The 13,821-nt window shown below is 41.3% G+C and overlaps 1 protein-coding gene across 1 annotated transcript in view; it reads left to right on the top strand.

The window, feature by feature from the left end:
• Nucleotides 1-7,578: 7,578 nt before the first annotated feature.
• cdh11 (cadherin 11, type 2, OB-cadherin (osteoblast)) overlaps nucleotides 7,579-13,821 on the top strand; it is an 89,333-nt gene continuing 83,090 nt past the window's right edge. The window contains exon 1 of the mRNA XM_031316129.2: nucleotides 7,579-8,091. The gene's annotated coding sequence lies outside the window, so the exon portion shown is untranslated. The remainder of the gene's footprint in view (nucleotides 8,092-13,821) is intronic.

Here is a 13,821-nt window from a genome sequence, read left to right as displayed (position 1 = left end):
TGTTGCCACTAGGGGGGGCGCTATGACTTTGAGCCAATATCGGCCTGTAGATGTCATCAGGGTTGGACTCATGAATCCTGAAAAGTTTCGAGCCAATTGGACAATGTAAACTCAAGTTACACCCACTTCCTGTTTTTCGATGGCAAAACGCACAAAAAGGCCACCCCGCCACGGCCATGCCCTACGACAAAAAGTTTTTCTTTTAATAATTTTTCATCTTTAATGTCTTAAGATGGTACAGACCAAATTTGAAGTTGTTCGGATGAACTCTCTAGGAGGAGTTTGTTAAAGTATGAGATGTGGAAATGGCCAAAATTGCACTAATTTCGAACTTTCAATTCAAAATGGCGGACTTCCTGTTGAGTTTATGAGCTTTTTTGTACGTCTTGACATGATACATATGTGTACCAAGTGTCATTAGTCTACGTTAAATCTACTGCAGGGGCTCAATTTTGTAAGTTTTGTAGGGGGCGCTAGCGAGCCATTTTTGTGCGCCTATTCCCTAAACCCTTAAAATACGTACATTTTCACCAGGCTTGATGCGACTGCCAATTTTGGTGAGTTTTTGAGTATGTTAAGTGGCCACTGTCGGCGCTCGGGCCCTAATTATTTACTTCATGTGTTAACCAGCAATTAATTAGCATTGGAGTGGTCTGGTATCCTCCCCCTCTCATGTTTACTGCATCTCTACTACGCCATAACAAGTCACCTGTCCTTCCTCTTAACTTTATTTTCTACTGGTGGACACGTTTTAATAAACATGTCGGCCGGTCAAAAGTCTATTTTCTCTCTGTCTTTCTCTGGCTCCATCCCTTTCATTCTTCCTCAAATGTATTCCATAGAAAGACTACTTCCTCCTGCCACTGCACTGCTGCACACACTGATGTATAAAGAGGAGTCTAATACACAGAGTTAGGACTCTGATTAGAATCAGTCTAGAATGTAGGAGGCGAGCTAATGTTTAGCATTGTCTGGCTGATTAAAGCATAGCAAACAAGTGATTGCTATGCAGCTCTGCTCCTCACTGCTAACTCATACACAAGGCCGCTCTCTGTTCTCTCTCTCTCTCTCTCCACAGCTATCCATCTCTAAATCTCTCTTTATTTTTCTGTCTTTGCCTCACTAAATCTCTCAATCTCTTCTTCTCTCTGTGTCACTCTGTGATTTGCCTTCCCTCTCACTATCCCTGAAGAACAAAGCTTCATTTCCATCTCTCCATCCTTGCTTGTATCTGCTCAGACCATTTCTTCAGGATCGCTATGAACCTGAATAGAAATAAAGAGATATAGAAACTGGATGGATGGACAGATGGATGGATCTCTTTCCTCCCTTCGTTCTCTCTGTCACTGATTCATGTCTAATTGTTGTAGCATTTCCTATTCCTCTATCTTCCTACGTTTCTCTGTCCATGACACTGCATCCCTCTCCAATTCTCTGTCCCTCTAAGACGGTCCCAGCTCCCTCAATTTCCCCAGCTCAGTTACCGTGCCGACCAGCCCAAATTCAATTATTGCAGACTGTGTGATAATCCCAGGCCACTGATTGGTCACTGCAGCCCTTCATTAGGTGAACACAGCGGGGACAAGGGGGCTGGAAGAGGGGAAAAGAAACGAGAGGAGAGAGGGATAATACATAGAAATAGTAAGAGTGGTCAAATGTGAAATATAACAGAAGGGGAGGAAGAGGGGAACATAAGACATAGGTTAAAGGAATAAAAACAAAATGTGCCCCATTCTTTTCATCCCCTTAAAGCCCCTGGTATCCTTCACGCTCAAGCTAAAACAAATAACCTTGCCCTTAAAAGCCCAGTCCATAATCCCTGTGTAATCACTCCGGCAGCCTCACCACACATAACCAAAACATGAGAATGAAGACAGAGATAGTGTGTGTTTTTTGTTTAAAGTGAATTGGCAGTATGTTGGCGGAAGATCATGACGGCAATAAAATGTAAAGATGCCGCTGAGAAATGTATCTACTGAGAAGCAACACATTGCTACAAGATTCTTGTCTGTTTCTTTGTTAGATGATTTTTTTTTTTTTTTTTTTTTTTTTTAATCAAATCAAACTACATCTGGAAGCTTTCATCCAAATGTCTTATACAACATTGAATAAACCTTTGTCAAAAAGGAGCATTGTGTTTCTCTTGCATTTTCCAACGAAAAGCCTCTGTGCTTTCGAAGAACATTTTGTAACCAATAACAACCTTTGCATTGTTTTGCCATCACTCATTTTCTGTGTAACGGTTTTCTCAATTTTATGATGAAATTATCATTTTTCAGTGAAACTCAAGTTGCAGAAATGTTTTTTTATTTTGTTTTGTTTTTTACAAGCCACCCAGCAAGATATTGCCTTGCACATTTTTCTTCTTGGCTAGGGGCTTTTATGCCAAGAAGGTGAAACTGATCCAATGTACCGAAATGTCATTTCTACCCAGAACTAAAATAGAAAGAGAACAAAGTAAGTTAGTGACATCTCTTTGCAGTTGAATAACACCACCCTCAGGCCATGATACAATAGGCTTTTCAACTAGCAAGTTAATTGGCAGATATAAATCCACAGCTTGAACATGTAGCTAATCCATCAATAGGAATCTAATCAGGGTCCAACATTTTCCAGTTTGATAGATTACAAAGATCGACACTGAACCTGTTCTCAAACCTAATATATGCCTGTTTCAGTACGTTTACAGAGGCTATTAGGTTGAAAATCAAACCATTTACAGCATCAGAATGTAAATAACACTCAGGTCAGTCCAGCATATTTTTGTAAGTAAGCGGTGTGTGCTTCTTTCACTCGTGTCTAATCACCCGTAACATAAGATGGTGACAGCCAAACTGTGGCTTAAATATCCTGCCTTATGCACACACAAACAGACACACAAGCAGTTGTCTAGAATAGTGCAGTATGCAGCCTCGCCTGAGTGACTGCAGTTAGAGGTGTTAATACTTTATAACTTAGCAGTGACATCAAGAAGGCAAAGAAGAGAAAAGATCTTTCTCATTCTGCCGTTTCCTCACCATGTCTTTTGTTTTGCAGGCTCTTGCAAAAGTTTGAATTGATTTTTAGCTTGCGTTTCTGTTGTTTTCAATACGTGCGAGTGTCTGTACAAGTACAGGGTTGTGTGTGTGCATCCTGCGGGTGGCCCAGCTCACGTCGAATATTCCCCTGTTGTTTGGGGGTTTGTGGGTCAGTGTGTTCAAAAACAGAATCATCTTTCAACTTCAGAGCTGCTGTCTCAGCTGAATGTTTACACATTAGACTGCAGGCTCTCATTGTGGCAAGCACACTCCCTAATGTGCAATGTTTCAATTTCAAGTGCTCTTCGTGACATATGTTAATGTAAACACAGTGCCTGCTATGAGACGGCAATCGGTTGTGGTTTGGTAACATTTTCCGCCGTTTTTTTTTTAAATATAATGATACTCTAACAAGTCATGCCTGTATTTCATTTTCAGTTTAGCCATGACCTGATAGCCCTCACTTTATATTTTGCATTGCTTTACTCTGGAGTACAGGTTGACAGCTAGCCAGTTAGCAAAGAGTACACAAGCACAAATGCCACAGTGAAGGCAGCATTAAAACTGTATGAGAGAAAAATGACTTCACACTTTTTTTTTTACAAACGTGTCTTGACAGGGAGAAGACTTGTCTTGAAAATTAGAGGATTTTGATCAAAATCTATAAGTTTGACGGATAGAAAATAAGGTCCATGATGAAAATAGCCATGGAAGTTAAAAAGTTTAAAGTCGCATTGCATGAATCTATGAATTAAATGATCTGTCATACCATATACTTATTGAAAAATCTACACCAAAGTATTAGGGAAAATGATCTGTTTAATTAAATGTAAATGTATGCGAGACAGCATTCCCCCAAATTATCTCAGTGTATTTTGCTCAATTTACTGCTCACACTGACAAAACTTACTGTATCAAACAAACTGCCTTTTTATTAAGAATCAAGATGTCCAAGGTGTGTTCAGGAGATTTGGACAGCTATTAAACTGGGTTGTACCAACCTCTCCCAATAGTGGGCCACCTGCTGAGACACCAAACTGACTGTCTATTATGGTCCAGTCAATCTGATTATTTTCTTTACCAATGAGTTCAAACCCAAACTGCTCCAACGGAGATGCACAACTGACAGTGGTAAGTAATTACGTACGAAAAGGAGTTCTCGGCAATGCTGTGATGTACTGTAAGCGCCCAAAATATAGCTATCATCTTGCAAATTCCATTCCATTCAATGTCTAAGATTTTGATTTTTAAAGAAAGAAAACATGCTTAATCATGTTTTGATAATTGATTGTTTGATTATATATATATATATATATATATATATATATATATATATATATATATATAACTCACCTAAAGGATTATTAGGAACACCATACTAATACCGTGTTTGACCCCCTTTCGCTTCAGAACTGCCTTAATTCTTTGTGGAATTGATTCAACAAGATGCTGGAAGCATTCTCTAGAAATATTGGCCAATATTGATAGGATAGCCTCCCCCACACCATTACACCACCAGCCTGCACAGTGGTAAAAAGGCATGACAGATCCATGTTCTCATTCTGACTCTACCATCTGAATGTCTCAACAGAAATCGAGACTCATCAGACCAGGCAACATTTTTACAGTCTTCAACTGTATAATTTTGGTGACCTTGTGCAAATTGTAGCCTCATTTTCCTATTTTTAGTGGAGATGAGTGGTACCCAGTGGGGTCTTCTGCTGGTGTAGCCAATCCGCCTCAAGGTTGTGTGTGTTGTGGCTTCACAAATGCTTGGCTGCATACCTCGGTTGTAGCGAGTGGTTATTTGAGTAGAAGTTGATCTTCTATCAGCTTAAATCAGTCGGCCCATTCTCCTCTGACCTCTAGCATCGACAAGGTGTTTTCGCCCCCCAGGACTGCCACATACTGGATGTTTTTCCTTTTTCAGACCATTCTTTGTAAACCCTAGAAATGGTTGTGCCTGAAAATCCCAGTAACTGAGCAGATTGTGAAACACTCAGACCAGCCCATCTGGTGTTCCTAATAATCCTTTAGGTGAGTATATATATAAAATCAAGTTTGAAAAAGTGAAGGACTCATGTTTTCCGTCCCAGACGTTTTCTGGGGTGAAAATTGGTGGAACTGTTTCATCCTCATTTAGCACCAGCAAGAAAGTTGAGAATGCAAGCTTTAAAAAAAAAAAAAAACATAAAAAACTTCTGTCTTTAAAGAGGAGGACAAAAATCAATTCCTCTTTAAGTTCTTAGCATTGCCTCGCTGCCCCTTGCTTCGGCACATAATATAAAACAAAACAAAAAGATAGGAGGAGATTGGGTTGTGGACTAGAAGTCAATGTGCATTAAGGATTTTAAACACATGCAAAGACTGACTAATTTAGGCCTATTGAAATTAATTTTTTGTCTATCTCCATACCAGACACCCTGAAATGAAGTGACTGTGAGCAAAAAGAGGTTGCACTTGTTTACATGTGCATTCATTATGGCCAAAAATACCCGCTTAATTACATTTGACAACCTGCCCTTTATCTTAATCTAATTATGTCATTTTGCATCCAAAGTAAAAAAAGCCTGCTGAATGCTATAATGAAATGTGTATTATCATCTACCATTCCCCATTGAATGAAAGCCCCTGCTGTCCCACTTGCAAATGAGCACAGCTTTTCAAACCTCTACCATTATCAAAATACAGACATTTACAAAAAGGACTGCCTTGAGCCATCCAAAATGGACATCAGACAATGCTTTTTCTTAAGTTTCCTGAAATTACTCAATGTGGTACAGTGAGCTGCAGTTTGTGCCACAGCAAGAGTTCTAACAGGAGGCAAAACTGTATGATTCATAGTTATATCTAGGATATCACCAGAACGTCCAAGTGTGGGTTTAGTTCAGTTTCCAAATTGGGCCCAGCTGTTCATTATAAAGAAATAGTCCTCCAAATTAAATGACAAAATATGTTGTTTGTGCATGCCCTATAGAACTACACATATAAGTGTTTTCAGATCTGATGCCCTTGTTGGCAGGACGAGAGTTTCATTGTGGGACCACTCTATGGTTAAGGTTTGGTTAGTTTTAGGATGGGATCCTGCGTGGGGTTAAAATAAGTACTTAAGCTTACTGGAAACATTGGGGTTTGGGTTTTAACGAATACTTTGTTAAGGTTAGGGAACCTTTATCATCACGGTCACTCTAAAATGATCGTCATAATTATTACAGCCACTAGAGGGCTTTGTCACTTCAGCGTAAACATATGTCGTTTTGGGGAAGTAGCTGAAACCAGTGATGCTATCGTTTTTCTCAGAGGACAGTCTGAAATAGCTAACTGTCCAAAAAAATATGTACAAAATATGTACAGTCAAAACACCTATTGCATAATCGTAATCAGCAACTCATTTGCTTTTTACCCTCGTTAACGTCACATTTTCTGAGCTCTGCTTGTCAAAACAGGACCCGATTTAAATGAAGTTAAGTTAAATGCGGTGAATACAGTCTTCTGGCAGCCGCCAACACTTTTGGATGTCAGAGTCACTTGAATCTGATCTGATTATTTAGAGAAATCTGGGTATTTTTCTGTGAAAATCTGGAATATATCTAGATAATCCACGTAATCCAAATGAAAGCTGCCACAGCTCTGCAAAAATAAATTTAGGAAGAAAATGAGTCAGATTATGACCCCAAAAAAATCTATGGAGTCAATAAATACATGAATAAATAAAGTATGACTTTACTTAATACTTTTACAATACATAGATGGAGAGATTCACAAACCAGCTGTGTCATCGACTGAAATGATGAGATTAAGAGATGGAGAGATGAGAGTTTATTCCTCCTCTTTTATCATTGGCCGAGACATTTTAAATGGGACTTTTATGTATTCAGCCAGTCGTCTCTCAGAAAGAAGGGCCTTCCTCAACCGCCCCTCCCTCCACACTCCCCTCCTCTCCTCTCATTGGCTGCCTATGAGATTCTAAATCTGCTCTGGCAGCGGTTGGACGTTGTTCTCAGCCAATGAGGAAAGAGCAACTGTTGCATTCATTTACCCCCTTCTGCAGGGCTCCTTCTGCTGCAGCCTCTCACTCTGGATTTTGATCTGAAGCGGTGAACAGTGTCACAATAATAGGAATATTATGTGACCTAAACACTTCTGCATTATATACACAACAACTTACTCAGTGCAAGTGATTTTTATCAGAAATATCTACATACATTTAAATAAATGTATGTTTCTCTGTAGCTTATAGTATAATGCTCTATCAGATCATCTTCTGAGATCTTAGTTGCTTAATGATGTATTTATCTTCTGTAGTACCACAACTTATTCCCACAGTGCCATGACAGGGTATTTAAAAGTTATTTTATCAGCAAAATATTATATGATTACCATAACAAGACCAATTATACAGAGAACAGAAAGTGAGGAGAGAGAGAATTACTCTAGTTTCCAACGCCCTCCATCGGCAGCGACATTCTCTCTCTCTCTCTCTCTCTCTCTCTCTCTCTCTCTCTCTCTCTCTCTCCCTCTCTCCCCTTCTCTCTCTCGTTGTCACTGCGCGCCAGTGCAGTTCCCCTCACACCGCTTCCGAGGCTCTTGGAGAGAGGACGGATAAACGGCGCTGACGGTAGACTACCGGATTTGATACCCGAAGGAGGGAGGGATGCTACGGTGATTCCCCTCTTTTCTCTCCCAACACCCAAAACCTCCTCCCCACTCCTGTTCATCACTTCAATCTCGGAACGTTATCAAGACGCACTACTTCTCTGTCTATCATATATACATTTTTGTATTTATCCATCTTTTAACCCGTTTGGTTGGTTGGTTTGGTATTGTCTTGTCTCTGCGCTCCAGCAGGATAAAACATAGGAGAAAGAACATTTTGGTTGTTTTTTTTTTAACCCTCTCTTCTCCAAGCACACACAAACAGAAAAAAAACTGGGGTTTTAATCAGTGGATGTGTTGGACATCTGATGAAAGAAGCAATACTTGTTGAGAGAAGTGATCGTTTTCGACCGGCTTGTATGTATTGGAGGAATTTCCTTGGAGAGACGGGCTGCGCGCGGAGTTTCTCACATCCAAGGTAAGGACCGCTTGAGTTAAAGGACTGGGATTTTGCCGTTGTTACCTCGACACAGTCCCATTCATCTCTTTTCCCTCCCAGTCTGCTTCTCTCTCCCCTCTCTGTCCGTGCGTCTTTCTGCAGAGGCTTTTAATGAGCGTAAAACAGGCGAGAGCGACCGAAGTGAAATCTTTCGGTTTCCGGGGAGATTCTGGATTCGACTCTGGATTAATCCAAACACAGGGTTGTCACACAAGCATTAAATATATAAAAAGGTCACTGTGAGAGGATGTCAGACGTAAAACATAAAAAATTATGTTTGAGCACGTAAACAATAAGCTACGATGACCCCACAGAGCCGTTGCGCATTAGCAGTGGAAACCAAATATGAATGTATTTGTTGTGCTGCTGGCTATAACAGTGCGGACTTTCTTCCTCGGGACCACTGGATGACGGTTGGATTTGTGCGGTTTTCACAAAACACAGACTGTATTTTTTCACGTTTGCGGCGCCGTGTGTTTTGGCGTGTGTCTGCATTTTTGCGCTCGTCTGGTGTGTGTGCCTGCGCGTCCGACAGTGTGTGTATATGCGTGTATGTCTGGCCACGTATCGGGGCTATAATCTCGGTGTAGGCTCTCTTTCGCTGTCTCGGTGCCTCCCGGCGCTTCTGCGTAACGGCGACGCACAACTTTTCTTTGGATCACCGTTAACGCAGGCTCAGTGTTTGTGTATGTTTCACGGTCAACTCACATCATTCATAAAATGAGAGAATTCACTTAATCACTTTAATAAATCAAAAGAGACGAACGGTCGTCACTTTTGGGATGGACTTCATTTGCATTTATTTGGCACATAGGTCTATTTCTCCCAAAAAGCGTTTTTACCTAAATAGTATTTTTTATAGTTTAAATGGTCAACTTAAGCCAATTTGAGGTCCTTTCTGCGTCGGTTTCCTCTCTTTGAATTGTTAATTATCGCTTTGTAGACTTAAGATCTTGAAATATGAAGCCCCAAAGACTCCATACGGTTTAGTATTCAGTCCATTTGAATACTTCAACCAGAGCTGCGTCCGTGCCCTTTCCGTGTGCGCCAGCGCTGGTGAAACGGCATTAAAACTGCATACAGATCACTTGCCCATAGGGTCATGCAGGCATATTCTGCACTCAATTAGGTCCATGCGTTTGGCTTATCGTCCCTGTAGGGCCACATTAGATCATTCTTTAATTGTTGCACATACATCTACTGAAATCTACTTAAAACGTGCCCTTGCTGGTTGAGTGTGTGTGCCGGTCTTATAAGAATAATTATGGATGCATGAAGTACTGAGCTGCTGCTGAGTCGTTTTCAAGGAAGAGTAAGTGAGATATCGGTGTATAATTTGGCCAGCTGCAATTCCGCTGGGTTTTCAATGGGGGAGCAGAGAGAGAGAGAGAGAGAGAGAGAGAGGCGTTGACTGTAGGGCTGTACAGTCTTTGGTATTCATGGCACAGCTCAACATTGCTGCTCCCAAGCAGGCAATAATCTCTCTCCCTCTCCGTCTCTCTCTTCTTCTGTCTCCCACACTGTTGCTCTATGAAATATCTCCCCTCTCTCCCTCACCTCCAGCACCACCTCTCTTTTTCCTTCTTCCCGGTCTCTCTCCCACTCCTCTTCCTCTCCTTCTCCCATCTCTCCACACCCCACTCTCCCTGACTCTCTGCTCAGTCTTGTGGGAGCCATTGAGAAAATAATTTGCTGTTGTTGTATTTTATCCAACAGAGGGTTCTTACCAGCCAGGCTTGGCTGGCTTGCAGTGCTGTTTTTTTTTTTTTTTTTTTTTTTTTCAGTGCCTTTAAAAAGGAAGACAAAAAAGTCTGCAGTCAAAAAAAGATAAATATGCACAGAGAGCGACCCTTCAGAGGTCCTAGCTCCAGTTTGTTAAACAGAAAAAAGCCATTGTAACTTCTTGTGTTACATTCTCACAGGCGAGAAGCTTCTTGTGCCTCCCCCCTTGTTTCCAGTGTTGCGACAGTGTTGTTGGTCTTCCTCTACATTTCCTTATTATGTGGTTACTTGTCAGACAGCGCTGTTCATTTCCACCCACCTGCATTTTGCTAATCAGCCTACAGACCAGTCAACATTGTGGAGAAGAGACACAGAATTCCCCTTTTTTCTTGGTTCTGTGAGTTGACTATATAATTGTGGTTCGGTGGCCACTCAAAAGATACATCACATGAAAAGAATGTCCCTAATTTTTCTAGTGTTGAATCGCTGCCTCTTATATTCACTCTGCGACTATAGGCTTAATATCAGAGCCTTCTCACTGTGGCTCCACTAAAGGGTTTTTTGTAAATAACACCACACTATAGGCCCAATTTGTGCTTTAGGATGTTTGCTTAATTCTCTAATTAATTCTTCTAGCCCCAGTATTTCAGTCACATAGTGATTCAGTTAGGATAGAGGACAGAGGTGAGGATCAAGAGGCAAGAAAGAGGAGCCGGAGAGGAAATGAGGGGAGAGAGGAGACGAGAGGAGAGACAACCAGGCAGGCGATCGGAGGAGCAGAGCTGAGGCGAAAAAGAGCACGACTCCCTATCAGAATATGAGGAGGAGGCGGGGGAGAATTGGAGGACAGCGTGACTTCTATCAGCACTGTATTTCATCTCCCTCTTAGAGAGCCACCGCTGTCTGAGCTGAAACGAGACCTGCAGCCAGAATCAGCATGTCTTCACTTAGCTATCTCAGGTACGAACATCTAGCTCCCTTTTCACTTCCCACAAAAGCGAGGTTTTCCGTCTGGGAATGTGATTGTATACTTTAAAAGCAGGACAGAAACACAGAATCCCCTTGTACCAGTGAATCTTTGTGCTATTTAGGGTGAGCGGTATACAGAAACCTGGCTTGGATGACAGATGAAAGCGGGGTGGGTGAGGTATCAGATATTTTTCACTGATGTTCAGCCAAGAAATCGCACAGAAAGTGACACAGAAATGTCGTCAGGTTTGTTGGATTCAAATAAGCCGTTTCAGGACCTGGCAATGGATATATTCTGCCTCATGGCTGTGTTCCTTATACTTTGTAGACATAATTAAATCCGTGAGCGTTCCTTCAGCTATGTTTGAAAAGACACATCTAGGCCAGTGAATGTTGTATTCGAGTTAAGCTGCACGCTCTAATCAAGGTTACAGATCACATTGTGTTGGTGGGGAGTATACATTAAGTGCATACTAGTATAGACTCTGAGCTAAATACAGGTTAAATAGTGATTTAAGTTGTGTTCCTCATTCTCTTCTCCTTTTCAGACATTTATCCGTTTCATCTTTTTGCAAACAGGCTTAATATTTGAAATCTTAATGTTCTTTACATTGAATGACTGACTTTGCAGACAAAACCTATTGATGTTTTATGTAAACCATGACCCTCACCTGCATATGATATGCTTATGTCCTGGTGTTTACCTTGAAGTTTGACTTTGACTTTGGCTGTGAGCCACTTTTAAAGATTGTTTGGCCAAAGTTGTGTGGATTTTTCCACATTCTTGAAATGTGCAGGACTGAATTTTGAAGAAAGAAGAAAAGCCTTGCCAACCCGAATGAGTTTAAAAGCAGCTGACTGCAAACACTACTGACGTAGCTTACCAGGGAGGCAGCGAGATAGAGAGATTCATTTATTGCACTGTAATTGTTATATTTATATTTAATTAGGGGCCAGCTGCTCCATTCTCACACACCACGGCATTGTAAACGTATTACTTTGAAACTGTGAAAGAGGGGGAAAAGAAAAGGCTGCGAAGAGAAACAGAAGGAGATGTGGAAAATGAGGAGACAGAATTCAAAGAGAAGATAGAAAGAAAAGGTAAAGAGGGGAATGAATGAGACCTTTTCTAAGTGACGACAGAGGGAGCTGTTGGGCTTTGCTGCAGCAACGACTGCTCTGCTCTCTCCTTTTTTTTCTTTCTTTCTAATTCTTTCCAAATCTCTCTCTCTCTCTGTTTTTCTTTCCTTACCCTGTCTCTCTTTCTCTGAGAGGGCCAGTCAGAGAGATGGAGAGGTAGTTAGGCTCCCCAGGGATGCAGGATTCAATCACCCCAAACACACACACACACACACACACAAAAGTAGTCTGTCTGGATAAGCATGTCCACCGTGACTGGCTTCTGTTACCTTAAGATTCACATTACCTCCCAGAGAGAGAGAGAGAGAGAAAGAGAGAGAGAGAGAGAGAGAGAGGGGGGGGGGGGATTGAGTTGTTTTTTTCTTTTTTGCTTCAACACGGTTTTGCTTTGCTATCTCCTGGTCCCTATAGGTCTATGGGTTCGATAGACTTTTTACCCCTTTCTGCACTGAGTTCTACCTCAGCTCTTCATCTCTGCTTTCCTGTCCTCTTCTCCTCTGTTCAAGTAAACATGGTAAACCAGGTAGATGTTACACTGATTTAATAATTTCCTGTGGCAGTGCGATGGGATTATAACTGTAATCTCCGGCCTCAACCAGATTAAATGACGGAGTCAGTAATTAGTGTTTTTGACCTCTCATCTCTTTACTTGCCTTCAAGAGGGAAAAAAAAAGACAGTGGCTGATTTGTTTGCATTTAACGAGGGGTAAGGTAGGTGGGTGGGTGGGGGGGGGGGGGGGGATTTCCTGCGTATTGGTGCAGTTGAGGAGGACTGAGCCAGCACAGGTGGTTGACTGTTGTTGACACAGTTTCCTGGCAGTATAATGTCCTGGGTTTAGTTTCCTAGGCCTATAAGCATGGAGTTTGTATGTTTCTTTTTCTTGTGCTCATGTGGTTTCAGTTAGTCCGCCAGCGTTCTACATTCCAGTGACATGAACGGTAAAGTGCGTGAACTGGAGAAGCTAAATTACCCACATGTTCAAACAAGGTTTTAATAAATAGATGTAGTCATCCCATTGTTATTATTCACTTAAAAACGGTCTTTGAGTCCAAAGTTCGCCCCCCATTTGAAGTCATTCTTTTGTCCGCTAAGTTTGTGAAAACATCCTATTTTTCTGATTGTATGTTTCAAGCTATTAAACATTAAACAGAAATCAAATATGTTAGACAACGTGTTGACTCAAGTTTCTGATCTTTTGAGGGTGTTTCCCTGCCTTCAACCTACTGCATGCTGGAATTTAATCCATGAAATGAAATTAAACATCAAGCTAAAGTCAGTAAACTGGAAAATGCTTTTTATTTTTGGCCACAGAAATAAACCAGTGACAGCGTAACTCATGAACATGTCCCGTGCTCTCATTATTTGATGCGGAAAGTCACAATGAAGTCATTTAGGTAGCGCAAGCAGAAGCTGGATGCACATAAGGACTCAGAGACAGGAAATGTCCCCACAAATAATACCAGAAAACAACAAGAACACCGCACACTGCAATTAAACAAAAAGCATGTGGCGGGCGGCACAGGAACACTCCAGCGTCAATTAAAAATCAACTTTTAAAACTTTGCTTTTTAATCGCCTTTTATCCTGAGAACATAATGCCTGAAGCTGCAGCAGAAATCCCTTTGGCCTTTAGTGTTCGTCGGTTGTTCTCCAGGAGTGGCTGAATATTTGCTCTTCAGATAGCGTGACCTTTTCTCCCATACGTTAGTGCCGTGTGGATGTACTGCCAGATGATGAGGCTGTGGTGTAATTGTGATAACGGATCAATGGTAATTCAGGATTAACGTGCGATTTCATCGATCTCACTATTGATGATCAGAATGCTGCGTTGACGGGGATATTGATCGGATTAGAATGAGAATTGATTACTCCAGATA

The sequence above is a fragment of the Sander lucioperca genome, chromosome 15, assembly GCF_008315115.2.
Source record: "Sander lucioperca isolate FBNREF2018 chromosome 15, SLUC_FBN_1.2, whole genome shotgun sequence".
Classification (NCBI taxonomy): domain Eukaryota; kingdom Metazoa; phylum Chordata; class Actinopteri; order Perciformes; family Percidae; genus Sander; species Sander lucioperca.
This window is presented reverse-complemented; position numbering and strand designations above follow the sequence as displayed.